General features: G+C 38.2%; 1 long non-coding RNA gene across 2 annotated transcripts in view; it reads right to left on the bottom strand.

Annotated features, from left to right (window-relative positions):
- Positions 1 to 21,352, bottom strand: part of LOC148221757 (uncharacterized) — a 69,296-nt gene that overhangs the window by 23,846 nt on the left and 24,098 nt on the right. Inside the window, exon 1 of one of the 2 annotated variants that reach the window (XR_015807474.1) lies at positions 20,648 to 20,727. The exons of the other annotated variant lie outside the window; for it this stretch is intronic. This is a non-coding gene — a long non-coding RNA (uncharacterized LOC148221757). Of the gene's footprint in view, positions 1 to 20,647; positions 20,728 to 21,352 lie in introns of those variants that run through there. 2 annotated transcript variants of the gene reach the window in all.

The following is a 21,352-nucleotide window of genomic DNA, read 5'->3' as shown; positions in this document are numbered from 1 at the left end:
ATGTGCATATACTATTTGCATGGACACATCTCTAAGTGTTTGCACAATCAATCATAATATTTAGACATAATTTATTAGCTGGACAATTATACAAATTGCATATTTGTATTTTAAATGAGTCCCATATTTTTATTACATTCTGTGTAATATTTGATCAACTCATTAAGAAACATGAGGATTAAAATTCAGGAGTGTCTGGATGCATGCCTGTTACACTTAATTAGTGATTGCTGGAAAAAGGATCTGAGAATTATCATACTGCATAATGACAAAGCTCTACATAGCAATAAAAATATTCTGCATAGTATTTTAATAAGATTCACTGCCTTTGATAAGCTTAAACAGGTGAAGTAAAATGCATTTTGCATCAGGTCAGGGTTTAATTTCAGAGTTGTATTTATAAAGGTTGCAAGTCATTTAAAGAAAGGACTAATTGTGGTAGTAGGAAGGTGTAATATTACAGATTTTTTACAGCCTTGTTCTAATGGCTTCAGTGTATATTAAATATTTAAACAAATATACATTAAAAATTTGACAGAGGAGCAGCAGATAAAAACACAGCACTTTTGGTATAAAGATTTCAGATACAATACAGAGCATGAAAGCAGAGTAACTGAGTAAGTGTGAATCATCCTGCTAAGATGCTGAGAATGTTCAAAGGGTTAAGAATGGCAAATCACATTTTGTTGCTATGTGCAGCAGGGATAAAGATCTGCTGGAACCCCCTTTAATAGGTGAAAGGTGGTCTGAGCCAAAACGCACACACTGACGTCCAACCCTTCCCCTGAGAATCAATGATGTTTTTTCGTGTGATCAATGTAATATTCCACAGCTAAATTTAGGGACTCTGCATCCTATGAAAATTGCACCTCTCTATGTCTAATTAACAATAAAAAATTGTGGTTATCTACAGGTTTAATTATTTAATCTACAAGGTTTTGATTAACTTAATCTTTTGAGTAAGAACAAAAGAGTATATGGGGGGGAGGGGGAGGGGGGAGCATTTCTAATGTTGTTTACTGAGAAGGAATTCTGTAATTTTCCCTCGTCAGCCTGTAAGGATACACCATCTTTGCTGTTAACTCCCCTAACCCAAGCAACATACAGTGTGAGACAGACTGCTAATAGTTTTCACTGCCTCAGTGTATTACTTGGTTAAATCATAAGCTGTGTCTACAAACCTTCTCCTTTTTAGTTTGGAATTTTTACACACTTTTTAGCAATAGATCATAAAATTCAGTGCTTGATTTTGATGTGTTAGAGGAAAGCTAAAAATTTAAAACCAGATGCCTTTGGCCACAGTAACTTTTTGAAGCATATTTTACTAAGCAAAAGAATCCTTACACCAGTATTAACTCTCTTTTCAGCCCTGGTACTGCATTCTGTGAGTTTACAAGTCATGGGGAGATACATGCTGCTCCACCAAAGTCAGAGGGAGTTTTGTCTGCTATCAGTGGGGTGAAATTTCACTTTTAATTACTCGTTTGACACACATGCTGGAGTATCTGCAGAGATGCTGTGGGTAGGTATTGTGCAAAGGACAAAACAGGAAAGAGACATTTTCATCATAGAAACTCTTCCAGGACTCCTCACCACTGCAAGCCCTCTCTTCTCAAAGCACTTTGAAGATGATTGTTTATATGCTATTGCCCTGCATTAAAATGTATAACAAAAATAATTTAAATGAAGATTCAAAGGAAGAAAGAGTCCTGAGCTTAAGGGAATAAGAGTTCAGTCCTAAGTTCTGATCTAGGCACACAATGAGATTTCTGAGAATCTTGCAATTCATATCAAACTGAAAAAAGAACCCATAAAAGTCTGCTTTTGGAAATATACTCTGCCCTCTTCCAGGTATTTTTCCCCTTAACCATATTCTTCATGTGTGAAATGAAAAAATAAAGATATACTAGTATCTTAGTATCACAGATGCAAGTGTGCATTCAAATATTTTAAGGGTAGCTGTCAAGAGCATGGGGTCAGACTTCTGGATGATCTCCAGAAGTCCCCTCCAACCACAGCCATTCTGTGATTCTCTAATATTTAATCAATTGCTGTAGAAATTACTTTATCAAGTAGAAGTTCATTGGGGATTAATGTCCTATGCTGTAGGGATTATTTTGAAATAGTTTTTATATTACTAGCTTACATTCAAATGCATTTTTGTAGGAAGAAGCTTATGCTAGCAAAGAGAACAAATTTTCAAGAACCAATTAAAGCTATATGTAGGAAAAGAAAAAATAGTTTGTCCAAAACCTGCAGAATGATTCTATTTGTATGATTCCAGGGTGCACTCATGACTCAGGATGAGAAATCAAGACTTCTTCTCCAAACAGAGAAGTTTGCAGTATTATCATTAAACCAACAAGAAAAATATATTGGTCAATAAAAGTGATGCTTTCATTTTTCACTTATTGGCAACTAAGCAACACATGGACAACTCAGCTAGAAAGTTATTTCATCATTTCAGTTACTTGCTCCAAATAAATCCAAAATTTTGACCCATGATTAGAACAGTCTACACACAGATTAACAGACACAGGAAGTATTGCAGCTCTTCAGGGATACTTTTAGATTTCTACTGTTAGAAATGCTTTCTGATTTATCTCAAATTATAAGCCAAGTTTTGGTACCATCAACCCTCAGCACAATAGATACAATACAGGCTTCTTCAGCTGATCCTTGCTCCCATGCTCCCCTTTACCTACTGTGTTTTTTATTAAAGACAGAGTTTTTGTAAATGTTTTTATTACCATAAGAATATGGTTCTTGTGATCTTATGAGGTAACTGTAATGAATAAAAAATTGAAAACATTTTTCCTACTGCAGTGGACACATAAACAAATCAAATGACTTCTTAAACCACTCATCTCTGCTTGTCTAAAGAAGGCAAGAGGCGACAGAGGCAGATTGCAATCCTACCTAATATCTCCTGATAAATGTGAGGACTCATTGTCACGAGCATTCTCCACCATCTCCTCTCAAAGACAGCCTCCAGAACCAACATTTCTCTATAAATAAAGTTTCAGGGACATTTCAAAACTACATGGCCTTCTGCTGAATAGAAAAGAGAGTCATTCATATATCCCCCTCATACCATCATACAAAAACCATAATTCTGTTTTGTTCCATGGATAAAGAATATTCACAGAATACAGTTCATCCTTCCTGTCTGTAGAGTGTTTTCTATTAAATATTAAAACAAACTGTAGTGACTGAAAGGCAAAGGAGCCTCACTTTTAGAGGGAATAAACACAGTTAATGTCATCACTTCCAAGGGGTTACTGATCATTATGAAATCTTGATTAATCACACAGTAAAACAACGAAGACATTCAATTGAACATGCTTGGGTTATTTAGGTCCTGTAATTCATCTGTGAACAAAATTGAATACAGTTGAATTTTAGCAGTGCTCAGGTATGTCTAATTTGGAATGCCAGCCACTGCAGTTTTACTTAAGTGATATATCCTGTCAATGATAGGCAAAAAAACGAAGAAAATTACCCAAACTCAACTCTTCAATATTCCCAAACTATTAAAAATATGCTAAAAATCTTAACCGACTTGTTATAATCCCAGATCACAAGAATTTAGACAATTCTCTATATCTAATAGAGTTAATATGATGGAAAGAATGAAGAACAGAGGGACAAATGGAAAACTAATTTGGGAGAAATTCAAACATTTGAGGAACTAATGGGCTCAGCTCCATTCCAAGAAAGGAAGAAGGGTGTGTGTTGTAGAGTGACCAGAACACGTACAACTGAAACCCTGGAAGACAGAATTTCACTTGATAATTTGCTGGAGGTTTCTAGCTGACAATATTTGGACTACAGTATTTAGTCTACTCTTAACTGTGATTCTTGCTATCACAATAATAAAGGCTGACCTAATGAAAGCAAAATTAAGTCAACTAAAAACCCTCTGTGCAATTTTTTTAGGTATTTACTCATTTGATGCCTGTGCAAGCCCAAATGCTAGCTCATTATTCCCAATAGTGCTCCATTTCAAATCAGTGACACAGACACATGGAAAGGTTACTTGAACTATCCAGAACCTAGTTTTGAAGCAGATTATTCTTCCATATGTTCAACATCTTTTGAAGAAAATACCACAGGTGGGCCTATGTATTTACGTTTAATATTTCTGAAACAATTTTGAATCCCACTGAAGTAACAAGTAACTGCATTAAAAGAAGAAAAAAACCAAGCACTTCAGCAGGATCACAAGCTATTTTTCAGACGAGTCTGCCATGCATGTTCCTGACAAAGACTGGGCAGCTTTCAGGATATGTATTAGTCTGTACAGGGAGCAAGGCTGTTGTTCATTGAGATAATGCTTTATCTGAAACAAATAGGGTTTGTGGGAAAACTGAAACTCTTGAAAAGTGGAGAACTGATGGACAGAACAGGTAGGTAACATTTCATGCAATATTTTTCATTCAAGGTTTCATGCAACAAGTTTCTAGTGCAGGTAGAAGACTCAATCACTGAACCACAGGCAGTAAGGAAATTATCCATCCATGTAGTATAAGGAATATTTTTATATTATATTGTACATTTGGGTTGCCCTTACAGGTCATTTTTTGGTTTGTGCAGTGCTGTGGACTCACTGCTCTGCCCTGGGCTTCCACACTGATAATGGGAAAAATCAGTTATGAAAATAGGCCAGGTGTTGGAACAAGACCAATAACACTTCCACTCTTCTCACAGGTGATACAATCCACTCTTCCTTTTCTTAGATTAGCTTTGCTAAATGCATTCCTTTTCCCTTTAATAGATTAAATAGAAAACTACATAAGTCTTGCATAAACAATACTTTTAAACAGTCACAGGCACATCACTTTTATTTTTCCCCCCAAGACAAATTCCTTCCCTGGTGTGCATAAACTTTCTAGAAGATGAACTTCAGACTTGCTTTCAGGATCTCGGAAGAGATCAGTGAAGAGACACTTTTGAACGTCAGAGAAGCTTAGTCACCTGATTAAAAATATCCAGGAAAATTTCATTATTCGAACTGCTTCCTGACCAAGAGTTGAAATTAATGTGTCCATGGAAGCAAGTTCAGTTACAGCAGCTACACAGCACCTATGTGAATGTATTATGCATATTTGCTGCAATGTTCCGAGAATTCCTTTTCTCTCCTACCTCAACAACTCCTTCTGTGAAAGGCTGAATGGCAGAAGGAATTCTGTGGAACATTTCTGGCCGTGGGGTCACAATAAGTTTGGCCCTGTACCTGCGTCATGCTGCTAACACAAAAAGCCACTGTTAGTGAACAAAATGTCATTTGTGGCTTGCAGTGCTCGAGTGCAATTCTGTGTTAACAATACACAATTGCTTGTTCCTGGCTTCATTACCTGTTGATGCTAACAAAATATGGATTCACCAGTATATGACAGCTCTGCCCTTGATATCTAAGGCTATCCTGTAAATAAATTAAATTAAATGCAAATAAACGCCCCCCTCTCCACCCCACCCCAAGCCTAACCCAGCTTGTTCTGTTTGTACTTTTGTCACTGCAGGCAACCAGAGTGTGAAGCAGGTAAGAAGTCAAGCAAGCTCTTGACGTCAGTTATTCCTCATTTGGAACAATTTTAAACAATCTTTGCCTTACGTTCATATGCTGATCATTGATTAAGCCCCAGGGATGTTTCCTCCAGTGTTTCTTCACCTTTATTACTATAAACAATGTAGTACTTTTCCAAGCCACTTAGACTCTCTGTATGGTCTATTAATAAATGCAGCCTTATATATTTTGTTTTTCATTAATACCAAGATGACAGCTGACATTCTGACAATCTCTGTGTCTCTGAAGCACTCATCATTATCAGCAATAAGTCATGTTTATATCTTAGCTGCACTCAAACATTAGAATTTATGCACAAAGAATACATGATTCCTCTAACAGAATGATCAGTTTTTGTATTTCTCAATCTAGTTACACATTACTCACTTGGCATTTTCAGTTAAATGAATATGCTCACTTAAAATAAAGAGTAAGGAAAAAACAATAGCAGGAAAGGAGGTTTAATAGCCACATAGCCTGCATGTAACCATCACTAAGGGACTCCTGATGTTATAAGAACACACTGATGCCTGCTTTCATGCACACAGCACACACGGTGGTTTGAGTCAGAGCTAGTTTCTCTAAGTGTCTTTTATTAAAAACAAAGGAAGGTTCCAGTTCACAGATTAATAAGCTGTGACTTAGCATTTCAGCTGTTTTCAGTAAATATTTCATGTGTGTACCTGGATTTCATGTTTCTTCATAGCAGGGAACCCAGCAATGCAGACTGCTCAAGCTTTGTTTTCAGCCTTTCTCCAAACCATTTGCAAAAGCCACTGTGGAGTCTTGCTCCTGCCCCTTGAAAGTCTCAGCTTGCCCAATGACAATGGTTTTTCAGAGCAGAGTCATTGAAATAAGTGCTGCATCTCAAGAGATGGAGTCTGAAAGCTTTCTCAGAGGAGCTGTGGATGCTGCTGAGCATGCAGCCTGGGGGCTGCACATGATGAGATGTGCAGCACTGGGCTGAGCGTGGGGGTCACTTTGGCAAAGGTGGAAAACCAATACAATCATCCACCACAACAAGAAAAGCTGTTTACAGGAAAATTATTCCTCTTCTTCCCATCTCTGGTCATGGTCAGGAATGGCTTTTCTTTCAGGCTAGCACTGCTCTAGAGTGTGGTAGAGCAGAGATGTTTGTCTGCAGAGGGAAGGTGGGAAAGATGGCATTCCCAAGGCTGGAGGTGGAAGGAAGGGAGCAGGAAATAGCAGGTTTGCAAAAGCACAGGTGAGAGGGTTTAACCCCTCTGTTTGCAAGCTGCTAGACTATCAACCTCATTTTTCTGATTTCCAGTCTATTCCCATCCTTCACAGAAAACATGTAATTTTGGGGTTTTTTTTCTGCCTGATTATATATTTAGTGCATCTTCAACTGAGAATGGCCCAGCAGAATGGACTAATAATGAAAATTGGTTTCACTGCATCAAGTGCCTATTTCTGCCAGTTTCATTCACAGAAAAGAACCGATCTGAATGTTCTCTTTTATGGTTATGTGAAAATAATTCCCATTTTTTTATTCACCTATTTATTCATGGGCTACCAGAAGCACCAGTGGAGAGCAGTACAATGCAGGCTACTGCACAACTACAAGTTAGCAGGGGAGTTACACATTTCTGCAGTCAGGTCATACAGTTACATGATGCATCTATTTATTACCAGCTAGACCTGAACCTTTCAACTGGATTGTGAAGCACAGCAATGTTTATATTCAGTCATTTACTGCTATTGTATCGTGCCTTTCTCACACATGTTCTAAACTGTGACAAGAAGGAAAGTCTTTCAGTTTCTTCACACATCTTTTTCTGCCTAAAAGGTGTTGACGCATCAAGAAACTACTGCTAGGATAGTTCAGAACAAGCATTTTTGTGTACATGGTGATAACAATTGTTTCTGTTTCTAAATATTGACTTCACAGTACAAAGTAATCTTTTCCCTTTCTGTTGAGTATTTGGACATACTTGTAAAACAAAATTTATCGTTGTACTGGGTTTGCATGGCAAGCTTGTGGTGGCAGAGGGTCTACAGGGGTGGCTTCTCCGAGAAGTTGGCAGAATCTTTCCGCATGTCCAATGGAGCCAATTCCAGCTATCTCCCAGATGGACCCACTGCTGGCCAAGGCTGGGCCCATCAGCAACTGTGCAAGTGCCTCAGGGATAAAACTGTAAAGGGCTGGGGGGGAAAACCCCAGCCTGTGCAGCAGCAGCTGGAGAGATGAGTGAGGGTATGTGAGAGCAAGGGCAGTGCAGAGGGAGGGGCAGGAGCTGCTCCTCCTGGAGCTGAGATTGCCCTGGAGCAGCCCAGGGGGAGGCAACTGAGCCCAGGGATGTCCATGGGGTGCAGAGACCCAGCTGCAGCTCTGGAGAGACCCACTCTGGAGCAAGGGGGAGATAAATGAACATGGGGCCCTATGGAGACCCCATGCTGGAGCAGGCTCCTGAGGACAGGACAGGGCTGTGGACAGGAGCCCGTACTGGAACAGGTTTTTTGGCAGGATTTGTGATCCCCTGAAGGATCCACACTGGAGCAGCCTGTTCCTGAGGGACTGCACCCCACAGAAGGGCCCCATGCTGGAGAGGTTCTTGAAGAACTGCAGCCAGTGACAAGGACACACACTGGAGAAATTCATAGAGAACTGTCTCCTGTCAGAGAGACCCCACCATGGAGCAGGAAAAGTGTGATGAGGTTACTGTGCTGCAAAGAGAAAGGACAGCAACACACACGGAGCTCTTTGGGGAAAAAAGGCCAATTTATTGTACAGACAGCCCGGATTTAAAGTGTGTTAGTGCAGCCAGGACAGGACAGGAGCTCATTGGACAATTGGGAAAAACATCCTTGGGACAGCACCTCAGGATGTGTCCCACGGGAAAGACACCAGGGGTTAATGTTGGTGATGAATTCCACTCTGTTTGTCACCATGTTCTCACCCTGGGAGACTCCTCCCTAACTGAAGCTGCAGTCAGCTTGTCAGCCTGGGAATGGAGCTGAGAGTCAGGAGAAATCCAGGCCTGAAAGGAATTTCCAAGCTGTAATTCCCCAGCTCTGTGAATGTGTGTGTCCACAGTGTGTAAGGAGGAAGAAGCAGCAGGGACAACATGTGATGGAATGACCACAACCCTGCACTGCTTTGTGGGGAGCAGGTAGAGAAGTCTGAAATGAAATTAATCCTGGGAAGGAGAGGCTGGGTGCACTTTTTAAAGATTTGATCTTATTTCTCATCATCCTACTCCAATTTTATAGGTAATAAATCAAATTCATTTTCTCCAATCAAGTCTGTTTTGCCTATGAAGATAATTGCTGAGTGATTTCTCTGTCTTCATCTTGACCCACAAGCCTTTTGTCATATTTTCTGCTCCTTGTTTTGCTGAAAAGGGGAGTAACTGTGGCTTGGAGGGGCACTCAGCAGATAGCCAATGTAAATCCACCATGCCAATCACCCATCAAGGTATCCCCAGTTGCAGTATCCCAGCTTTGGAGTAAATTCAACTCCAGTTGAGACTAGTAACACCAGTCCATACACTTTTCCTGAAGATATGAAGTGCATGCTGCTCACTTGCCAATGGTTGCTGCCATGAAGTTGAAAAGAGGAACATATTCAGAGTACACTGGGTGATACTCTAAATCCCAAAAACTTTCCTCACGAATGTCATCCACCAACACTGCCACATTTTGAAGGTGGAACAAACTTCATAGAAACCATACGAAATGCCTGGAAGAACTGGGAGAATTAAAACATAACCACAAAGTATATACAGTGGAAAAACTAACATTTTGAATAATTTCTTTAAGGAAGGCTGCTTCTTTCAACACTTATTTCAGTATTCCTTACAGTTCTTCCACTTGGTCTTGTTCAAATCATCATTCTTGCTGCAGGAAGGAGAGCAAAATTATTGCTGTAAATGAAAAAGCCATGGACAATGAATGGAAAGAGAAAGAATATATCTCCAGGAGCTTCCTCACTATAGATGAAGCTCACTCTACAGAGAGCAACGAGATGCCTTCCTGTCACAAGTGGGGGCATTTCCCTTAGTGACAACCTCACCAGCTTGACTAGGTCACAGCGTGGCAATAATAATAATGATAATAATAATAACAACAACAACAACAATAATGCTAATACTAAAGAGGATGGGTACAATAATGTGCCAGAGACATCTTTTAATCCATCTGTGACCACATGGTCTGAGAGGCAGCACCAGGGGGAGGTGTCAGGTTAACAATCCATAGGGATACCTGAGGGCAAAGGTCCAGTCACAAATGAGAACCAGGGACATGGCTGGGCATGTCCTTACATGTCCTTAGTCCCAGTTTTGGGCTACAGCCTCTGCATCTGCAGGGCAGGGGCCAGACCTAATGTCTAAGGCCTGGCTTTTTGCCAGCCTGCCCCCAGGGTCTCAGATTTATGCCCCCTCTGTAGGGAACTTGGGTTAAATCCTGGTCCAGGCTTAGCCAAATCGACTACCACCCCTTCCTTCTTTGCTTGCTCTCTGTTTCTCATCTCCTGCTACTTTTTCAAAATATTCTTCTCTGAATATTCTGAGTTTTATCATGTGATTATTTTGTCAAGTGTGTAAATTCCAGCCTACCAAAGAAATACAGGATCAATGTCTAAATTGACTTACTAGAGTTCAACACATCTGGGGAGGTTCTTCTGACATATTTTTACTTTATTTTTTGCTTTGGTGCACCTACAAAGGGTGGAGGACTGGCAGTTACTGTTCTAACAAGCACAGCAGAGTAAGAACAGATGATCCTGAGCAAAGCTGTGAGAGGTCTGCAGTCCTCTTCAGCACCATGTGCATTCAAATCTGTAATTTTTGTGAAGGACCTGTAGGGACCTGAAGGCCCTTCTCTTCACTGCCCAATAAAATTTCTGAATATTTCTGTATGTACAGGTAAGTAAACACAGCTTAAACCCTCTGAAAGCAACAACAGAGGTTAGAAGAGAAATACTATTAATATACAGTGCTACTCCTACACCAACAGCTGGTAAGCCCTCAGAAAAACATAAATAAACTAATTAGAGATAGAAAAATCTTTAGTATAATGATGCCAAACCACACACTGCACCATCCTCTTTGATAAGCAAGGAGAAAAGGAAATCAACACATTTCACTTTCAGGCATATGACCCAGTCACCAGTAACCTTTACCTACGTAGCTGGGTACCTTTACATATGAGATGATGTACACAAACATGTTTGGATACTCAATTAATGACATACATACTCTATCAATTCTTCTGCAGCATTTCTTTTTATTCATGAGAGTTGTAACAGCCTAAAAATTCCCAAAGGAGTGTGTGGGGATGCTTGTCACCTGTGAAATAATACTGTCACAGTGAAGTTTTAAATACATATAACAGAATACTGAGGACAAGTCATTGTATAAAGCAAGAGCACCCAGTCAAATTTAATTACAGTATTTCTACTGTTGATTTCAAAAAATTGCAATGCTTACATTTCCTGCCTTGTATGCAAGACTACTAACAAACTCTTAGCTAAAAGGGTAAAAATTTTTATTTATTTGAATGTATCACATATGGGAGAAACAAGTGAAAAGGGGAAAGAAGAACTCTACAGATGAGATTGACATTTTCAGCAACAAGCATGCACATGGATGCATGAACATGTCTACCTCTTTCTGATCATTAGGTTTTATTCTCTTCAGATGGAGGTTAACTTTGTTCATCTCACTTTACTCCTTTTCCATTTCAACTGTCCTATCACAATTCAGGCATGGAGCAGAGTTTGGTGATTCCACTCAGAAGTATACACATGAATTGCACAATCATAGTAAGAGCATACTTGATTTTCAGATAAAATGCAATACGAAGGTATTCGGTAGTCATAGTAAAAGCAGAATCAAAACATAAATGCTGCAGATCAGATCTTGTGCTGTTTTTATACAGACATGCAGATTAGTTTTAATCATCTTATTAGTGGTGGGTTTAGTTTAGGGCAGGATTTGCTCTGGCACAGATCTTAATGACATATTAGAGATACAGATAGTAGCATCAAGAACAGTTTTCCAAATTTTGTAAAAGTGAAGAAAATTAAAATCTAAAGCAGTTAAGTGGTTTTATTGCTGAAGAAATAGGCAAGACCTTCTCCCAGCTATAAATACTCCTAAAATCAGAGATCTGCAAAATAATAATTGTATTTTCTTTTTGTTCACCTAAGAAATATCATACATATTCTTAGTAATGTGTAAAAACTGCTCATTAACCACCTGCAACTTTTCCATTGACTGTGGAATCACAATTCCAAAACCTATCCCAAGTGTTTTGCAAAGTCACTTAGTGCCCAATGAAATTAAAACAAATGGAAGATTTTAAATTTCATAAAACTTCGTGCACACAAGATTTCAAAACAAAGAGAACTGTGAAAACCTTGGTGGAACACAGAAAAGAATACTCCAGGTAGGGGCTCTTTTCTGTATTCTCTAATAATGATTACACAATTGTGGAGGGAAAAGAATGTTAGTGCTAATAATCTGCCTCCCATCAATTGCAAAAATCAGCATAAACCTCCCTACAGCAGAGGAAGAGCACTGATCAACAGCAAATCCAATCTGGATCAATCTCTCTCATATTGGACCATTCATCCCCTGTCAAGAGAGGAGGTTAGAGTCTGAATTCTACCAGATACTGGCAGCAGTTGGAACATTCCTTTCATATTAAAAAAGATCTCAGGCACCCACTACTGTAATCTTTACATTTATAGTAACCTGCCAGTTTCTACTTTTATTTAAAGTAAGTCCTAATTGTATATGGGATTTTAGGTCTCAGTTTAAATTGGAGATATGAAACAGTATTCTCCTACAGATTTTTCAAAGAAAGCTGAGAAAACACTATTTTTTAAGAATACAAGTAAAAGAGATGGAAAATAGAAAATCTTTTCAGTTTTTTTTTCCCCTCAGTTTTGGGAGAATAATAATTTAAAATAGAGATGATCATGAGTAATTCTTGAAAAGAGACAATTTCATTCATAAACTTACTAATGTATTTTTATCAGCTGGAATAAAAAAAAATTGCCCCACAAATGGCATGATTTATTTTTTGTCAATCAATACTTTATTTTCATATAAAAGATATCCACTAAAATATTATTCCTGTAGGAATATTATATTATTTGAAAAAGAATATTTGGATTTTCTATTCTAAGCAGGACAATATGCTGCTAATATTTGGATGAGCTCCAGAAGAGGAATAGACGAATATCTGGATAAGAAAGGAGTTTAGACAATGGAATCAACATATGCTACACTTGCCTCAAAAAAGCACTTGCAATACATGTATTTTTACTGTCACTCCCTGCTGCCCACTCTAATGAACAATTTATGCTCTTCACTTTTAGAGATCTTATCTTCTAACATAACTGTGCAGGGAAAATGTTAATTGCAGCAGCATCCTCACTAACAGAAGGATTTATCCATTCTATTTACACTGTTTCTCAGTGATTTAGCATGACAGTAAACTTGTAGAATTAACGTACTGTGGATTTCATTTCTCATAAAAGAAAACATCAGATGTTTGCTTCATTCCAACAGGCTCCACTTGTCCTGCGAGCTCCTGTGAGAACCTTGTTAACAACATATATTGTACTACCAGTAGCTTGTATCTATAGAGATCCCATACCAAAAAAACCAAACCAAACCAAAACCAAACCCCAATCAAAAAAAAACAAAATAAAAGGATTGAAAAATAAATCTAGATTTTGTCATTGTTAAAATATCCTGGTTTGAGGTAAATGGCTATCTCTCCTCTTTTCCTTTCCCCTCTTTAACAAAAATAATTAATCAGCTAGCATTGTATGTTATTTTCACTATTCCACTTGGATAGAGAGCAGGAGGTCTGCAAACTGGAGCCCAGCTCATAGTCAGGACACCAGGGAAAGCTTCTAATAGCCTAGGAATTGGAGTTGCCTTTAAATAAATAAATAAATAAAGGTAATATTAAAAAATTACAACTAGACCAGCAGCTTGGGAAGAGGGAGAGTGAACTCCACAAGCTGGATGAAAAGTCCCTACCCTATCCCCTGGTGTTCTTTGTGGCACATGGAAATACAAATTCTGTCCTCCTTCCTTTCACATGATGAGAGCAGAGGTAGAAGTAGCACATTATGCCATAAGGTTCTCACTCCTTATTGTAATTGTCCAGGAGTATGTAATATATTTGATAGTGATCATCTGGCCAAAATGTATATGAAACCAAAAATAGAAAAAAATTTGCAGTTGTTAGCTTTGGAGTTTATTGCCTCAGAACTTAACATCATAGTCTACAAAATACACAAGCCCAATAATATATATTATATATTGCATTATGTGCCCAAGGTGCTTTTCCAGGCAACAAGGAATTAAACACTCCTGCCATGTACCTCCTTGTGTGGCTTATATCTGCACTTGGCTCCAAATTTGCTGAAGGCTATTAAGCACCATATAGGATTTATGGGTTTCTATACATTGTCCAGCAAGATGCATTATCATGTAAAATATTGCCAAGTCTTTCTCCTCCTATTACTAAACAATTTTTATACACTTAGTTGCAGCATCATTTTTTCCAGCTATATCAGTGGAATTTACTAAAAAACCCACAATGTAGTAGCCAAAACTGAAGAGGCTAAATCTCAATTTAAAGACCAAAAATGACACGAAAGAAAGATTGGGTAAAGTTTAAGCCAATGAAAGTATGAGTCATTATTATATAACAAGCAAGTTGGATATATTTTAAGCTGGAAAAGAGATAGGTTGAGAGGGGAAGAGAGCACAGAAGTGGGAGTCAACAGGGGAACTGAGGTAAAGTAAGTGGGTATGTAAAAGTTTATGAGCACTATTAGGAGCTTATATGTTCTCTTAATTCTTGTTTACCTACATTCTTTTAAGTCTCAGGTAGAACGGTTATGAAATGTTAACTGTTTCCATCCCAAGGGATGAAGTGTCCATTCAAACCATATCAATGTAATTAATTGCCACTGGGTAGCTATTAGGCAACTTCTAGGTAACTTTGACAAACTTACTCTGTTCATAGAAGACACAGCTGGGTAGAAATTAGTCTCTAAAAATACTTTCACACAACCTGCTTGTTTTCTAGTCACTGTCTTCTTATGTTATGCTCATTCCATCTGTCAATAGATATGAGTCACACATTCGACCTTTCAGTTTCACTTGCGCACATAAATTTCTTCCAATTTCCTGTGAAACAAACACTTTTAACTCTTTATGGGCTAGCACTTCACACAGACAGCATGGCTGAGGTAGGAGCAAACTCTCCTGCTGATATTCTTATCTTTCCAGTCTGCACTAACTTTTGAGAGTAGATTGTGTCTCCAATTCACCGACCACCCTCTGCCCACACTGCCACAACTTGCACTGAAAAAGCAGCAAATGATAAGGAACTCCAGTTAAAAAACACAAGTCTATATTTTCAAAGAATGCTAAACACCAGAGAAACAGATACAAGTCTGACAATACTCCTGACAATACCAGTCATGATCAGCAGATTCACTGAAGTAACACTGCAATTTTACCAAAGCAAAGCTATAATTTTACCATTTTTAAACCTGAAGCAGTCAACATTTGGTTCAAAGCTAACTTAAAAATAAAGACTCATGCTTGCCCAAATGCTACCCACTGACATAAATCATGATGCCTTTACCAACTGATCCTACTTTGTTCCTTCCCAAACACTATAAACACCTCCAGTATGAACAAAGAATGAACACGGCCACAAAAAACACAGCAAAAAAAGTGAAAGTCAGAGCATTATTTTGGGATTTGAGAGTATATTACTTTACTTTCTTTCAAGCGTGATGCAGAATTTAATTCAATGCTTTGAGAAGCTGCAAAGACCAAGGGGAAAAAATTAATTTTAGTAATAATCACAAGGCTGGACTATTGAGACACCAAATTCTGCACAATGACCTGGTAGAGAATGATGGAGACTTGACAGGTACAATTTGTTAGCAGACCTCATTTGCAGGCTCATTTAACTCATTACTGTTGAAACAGCAGCTCTGCAGTGAGATGCTTTCACAGAACAGAAGACTCACAGTCTGTTTCAATTAAGCATTACAATAGCAATCAAGGCTCTGTGGTTTGGCACTATGGCTCCTTTCCAAAATACACCAGGCTTGGACCGACTGTAACACTGTCCATCCAAACCCCTCCAGCCATCCAAGCCAAGCTGCTTTTCCACTGTCACTGACATTTCCCTGTCTTTAGGAATTGGAGGACAGTTTTAGTGGAGCCCATGGGATCAGGCCTGAGGTAGAGAGGCCAGGGCTGCTGGCAGGGATGAGGGGATGGGCTGTGCCTCAGGTGCCTCAGGTGCCTCAGGTGGCTCAGGTGGCTCAGGTGGCTCAGGCTCCTCTGCCTGTCCCCCAGCGTGGTGCCCAAAGGGGCCAGCGAGGTTTCAGCTCTGTCATGTGGGAAAAGCAATTTAGGAAAAACTGTAAAACGTGGAAGCACCCAGAAAACCTGCTACTGACTTATGGATGGGGGCTGGACTTTTTGACCTTGGGACATGGGCACATAAACATTGAAATAATAAGACAATGTGTGCTGCTATAACAGGTATTTACTCCCAGTCACTTATTCAAGTGCAGACTAACCAAGTTAACGAATCCAAGGTGACATTGCAGATGCACAGATCCATTCTTTGTGTTAAAAATCTTCTGTTTACTTACAGGAAAAACTCACTTAAAGGATCGATTTTACTTTTGGTGACTTACTCTTACTGCACACTTTAAAAATAACTAAGGAAGGAAGAACTTTCAAGTAGTACTGAGGTCACTAGCAAACAGGAACTTTGTACATTGGTTTCTGAACTGAAGAAAAGGGGAAAAAAGTATATATGGACAACCAGAACTGAAATTAGCAATACACAATATTAGTCACCTTTTTTTTTTTTTGTTAGGTGGGGGTAGGGTGAAGTAGAACAGCTGTTATGTTTTTTTATTACTATTTTTTGTTTGCTTTTTTAAAGTGTTAAGAATCATTTCATCAGAATTTGTATCCTGATATTTTGGTCATCATGTTCCTGTAGGCTAAATTAAAATTAGCATTCTTCAGGTTCTTTATATTTATTAGTTCAGATAAACAGTTGCCATTGGCACACACTTAGCTGACAGTAACACCTACAGTGTTAAAAAAAAAAAAAACCACAAGCAAAATACAGGAAAAAATCTGTTAAGTGACTGCTCTGTTTTAACAGGCAGCTTTTCTGTGTCAAACTTCATCTTTCAAAAATATTTATAATATACAGTCCATTTACAGATGTACATGCAGTCTACTATTGCTTTCTTAAGGCTTCAAATCTCTTGGCATTTTTCTTCAACTTCCAAAAGCACAAATGTCCACTATTGCTTAAATTTCATCTCCTTGAAGTCAACTGAATTTAGAAGTTGACTGTTAGAGCATGTGTGATGACACAGCAACCTAGTCAGGCTGCTCTGAAGTCCATGTGTATTCGTTTCTCTACAAGAACCTGATCTTGTTTTTTGGCAAGACCAGATTTTATTTCACAAAGCAGGCAGAGAAAAGAAATGCTAATATGAACATTTCAAATAAATAGATTCTTTACGGGATGTGCATTTGCATCAGTTGACTCATCCCTTGATACAAATTTTGCAGCAAATCTGCAGAGATCCAGTAACTGTAGTCATTTATTTGTGTCAAAGAACTCCTGTCTAGGGAAGGTAAAACTTAAGAGTGTGCTTTTGGTTTGAAACTCTTATCTGAGGCAGTCAACAACGCTAGCCTTTAATTCCATAACCAGAAATTAGAAAACTATTTTGCTATTAAAAGAAGCAGAATTCTACTGTATTGTTATTTCTCATGAAGTTTCTAAAAACATAATGAAAGAATGCATTACTGTGTGTGTTTCTTCTTTCCTGAGAGTTAACAGGTAGAACTGGTCCAAAGCAGCCAATAATTGGCCAAGTGCTGTTTTCAGAAATATTTTTCAACACAGAACCAGCTACTAGAAAATTTATTAACAGAATGCAAACGTATAAGTAAAAACATCATAAAATTTTTCAAAGAGCAACAAATTTCACACATCATTCAGTTTCTGCAGGTTGATCTGGAACCTAAAGTTTAAACAAATGATGCAGAATGTGAATAGACTGCTTATGATTTAGCATACTAATATGCCCAGACTCCTTCATCTGTATGCTGCAGAGTTTTACAGCTACAAGCTGCATTAAAATTGATGAAAGGCAATGTAACTTCTGTTGGATGATTCTGTGCATCTTTGAGTTGACAAAACAATGCAGCATTTCCAATTTTTGTTCACAAGGAAACCTCCCTAATATTTTGCTCACTTTTTTAATGAAATACCTTTTCTCCAAGTAACTTGATTTCCTGCTCTGATGCTGATTCACTATTTCCACTCTTAGCTCATTGCATGCTCTGAATGAGGACTACAGATTAAGCCACTGTTAATAGGAGGTTAATGACAAAACATTATTTGCTAAAATTATAGGATATGGGAGACACGTAAAATCCTTCATTCAGATGTTGTCAAATCCTAGAATGAAGGATGGTTTAGAAAAACCCTACACTAAAATAAATAAAGTACATTTAGTGATTAATTATTACACATAGATGACAAAGTTAGACTTTTGTGTTTGACAGATGTGTACAGGTCCACTGTAGAGGAGAAGGGTAACATGCATGACTGCATGGGATAGCAAAGAGTTTTTGTTTTGGGAGGGGAGGGCTGTAACTGCTCTGGATGGCTTCATTACACAGCAAAGGCAGTTGTTCTCTAAGTACTAATTAAACCTTGGGGAACAACTTGTTGAGGTGGCTGGAGAAAATTTGGATGAGAGCAAGAGAGGAATTTTAATATTTTGATCCCAAGCAGAAGCAGAAACTTTAAAGCTCTGATATTCTGGGATTCCAGCAAAGGAGCTACCTCACTGATGCTGCAGAGAGGTAGAACTGAGGTTTACCAATGTTTGCAGCACTTCTCAGGATTGGGTCCTTTTAATGTCCATTACTACCTGAAAAAAAAATTAAACTGCATCCTTTTATATTGTTGTACTGTCACAACATACTCTTCAGTTTATCAGGGTAATATTAAAGAGTTTATGGTTGAATAGCAGAAGAATCCCAGGTAGCAGCTTTGAATCACTCAATATTTTCCCGTTCATTTTTCAAATTCTTGTTAACAAACCATACTTCCAGCAAAGAAGTTCCTGTAACTTCTATTTGCTTTCCCTAATGCCAGCCCTCTCAGCACCATCACTGAAGGCTGTACTCTCATGCTCTCAGGTGAGCTTGTATCAAAGATGGACTGCTAGCACAGGTAATGTCTGATCTTTCACCTGAATGTGAATTTAAGTGATGACTGTTTTTTCTTCTAGGTCATAGCTTAGAGAACAGAGAACAGATGAAAGTCAAACAAAATAAAAAAGTCTGCTGTTTCTTTGCTGACAGAAAAAGTGGCAAACTGGGGGGAGATCTAGGGATCAAATAAAAAAAATTCAACTAGTAACAGTTCCCTGCCAAGGGAGGTGGAGAGGAATAAAAAGAGAGGAGAAGGTGCTTTCTAGATTGGCTAGCTGGGTTAGAGCAAGCAGCTCTGAGACACAAACACTACAGCTTTGTTACAGATTTTTAAGGGGTAAAAACACAGGAGAAATAGAGTGAATCATCTGAGGCTAGGCAAAAGAGAAGCAAGTATATACAGATTTGTGTACTTGGGCACAACTTTCTGCTCAGATAATATCTTAGAGCACTGGAAATTAAAGCATTCCCTTTTTTAGACTTGCAAGAGCCTCAACACTTTATAATCCAGATAAAGACATACTTCAGAAAAATAATGAAGTTGAATTATTTGCTGGGAAACACCATGGAAGAATAACAATATAAAAAACCAAAAACAAGCCCAACACAAATCCTCATTTTTCAAATATAGATGTCCCTCTCCATTTGGACATCTCAGATAATTTTAGCTGCAAAAGAGCAGTTGAAACACTGTATTTAACAAATCCCACTCCTCTGTTAAAGTAACCTCTTCTGAGGTTCCATGAGTTTCCCATCTGTTATAATATTTCAAATTTCCTAGAAATCTTCACTTTTCTTCACTACTTTCTTCCCTGCCTTTCCATATTCCTTCATCCCTATCTATCCAACTTCTCTGTAGTTTCTATTTCCCTCTACAAATGTATCATCCATGATCTTGTTCTTGTTACTGATGTTCTTTCCTCTTAAATTGCACTTCTACACACATCTCCTGTGCATTAAGCTTCTCCCTTCAGCTTCGTCTTGCTACTTCAAACTTCAGCCATCCTTTCTTGAACAAGATTCTTTTTTTCCTTAAGGGAACAAGGCAAGAAAAAGATCATGTACTATAAGAACCACCTAAGCTTCTGTTCTCACAGGATGAAGGGCCATACTTATAATTTTTAACAGTATGTAGGAAAAGGTAGTCTTTAAGTTTGCTCTTTAAGTGAGACTTTTTTTGTCCTACACTACATTTGATATTAAGAAGCACATACATTTGATATTAAGAAGAATATTTTTAAATAATTGGTAGGCGTGTCTAACTAACACATACAAGATATCTCATTTGTTTTGAGGAGGGAAAATAAACCACCAAATAACATCACCAAAAACCCAAACAGACACATAAATAATCAAATCCAACCTTAAATAACACTGAAGTCCTCGGGAGCTTAGTGGATACTTAGCAATTGGATCCACAAAATACTTTTTCTTCATGTAGGAGGAAACCACCCAGCCCTAAATATTTTTCCTTTTGGGGATTCTGTCAGCACCTAGATGCTGCAGTCTGCCTGTGCACCAGGCAGAACAAGACAGCTGAGTTTTTTTCAAGGGCCCAAGGTTTTTAATGTCTGGCCAATAGCTACATATATATATCTAGAGTTTTAGAAAAAACTACAACCACCCTCCCTTCAGAGAAGCCCTCTCCTCAGTCCCTCAAGATCAGAAGAGGTTCATTGCAATGCCTGGAGGATCTATTGTCAAATGATTTCAACTCATAAACTATAATCCAAGGACTTGCTATGAAATTTATTTTTGAACAAAGATTGTGCTCTAAGTTGAGAAAGCACAATACCTGTCATGCAGAAAATAAGCTGAATCTTTTTTTGTCAAAGAAGTGATGGATGCACTCCTGACCATACAGCTGTCTTCTGAACTTCCAAGACATAAGCTGCCTTTTAGTTGTCATCTTCCATAGAACCCATCCTCAGAAAACCAAAGGAAAAGAAAAAAAGAAAAAAAAAAGTCAGCTGCCTCAGAAAGCAAGAGCCAGTTTAGAACTTCAGCATTATGAGACCCATAATGTCATTGCTCTCAGCAGAAAAAGTGCAGCCAATAGAAAAAAAAAAAAAAAAATCTGGTTGGTCTGTTTCTTTGCAAAATAGTTTGCTACCATGCCAAAATACTGCATATAACTTTTCTGGCATATAAATCTTTCTTTGAAGGTTCAAATGGTCCATAATTATAACCTTTTACACAAAGAGGAAAAGCAAATCTCTGAATGATAATGTCTTTTGCACCAATGTTTAAGACCTCTACTCAGGGATACTCGTGGATGTTGTTTGTCTGTTTCAAGAGATCAAGGATAACAAAAGAATATGGAACAAATTAAAAACCCAAGAGGTTACTGAAAATTACCCGTAAAGTTGGATAAGCAATGGAAATTTACCCACCAAAAGTAGTTTGGCAGAAATGCCCATTCTGTTCTCAGAGTTAGAATTCAAATTTTGAGCTCATTTCAAATCCAGCAATTTCCTATTATGCATGTTTTCTTTGTGTA

Source organism: Sturnus vulgaris, chromosome 18, assembly GCF_052056855.1.
Source record: "Sturnus vulgaris isolate bStuVul1 chromosome 18, bStuVul1.hap1, whole genome shotgun sequence".
NCBI lineage: Eukaryota > Metazoa > Chordata > Aves > Passeriformes > Sturnidae > Sturnus > Sturnus vulgaris.
Note: the sequence above shows the minus strand (reverse complement) of the source record. Positions and strands in the feature narration are given on the sequence as shown.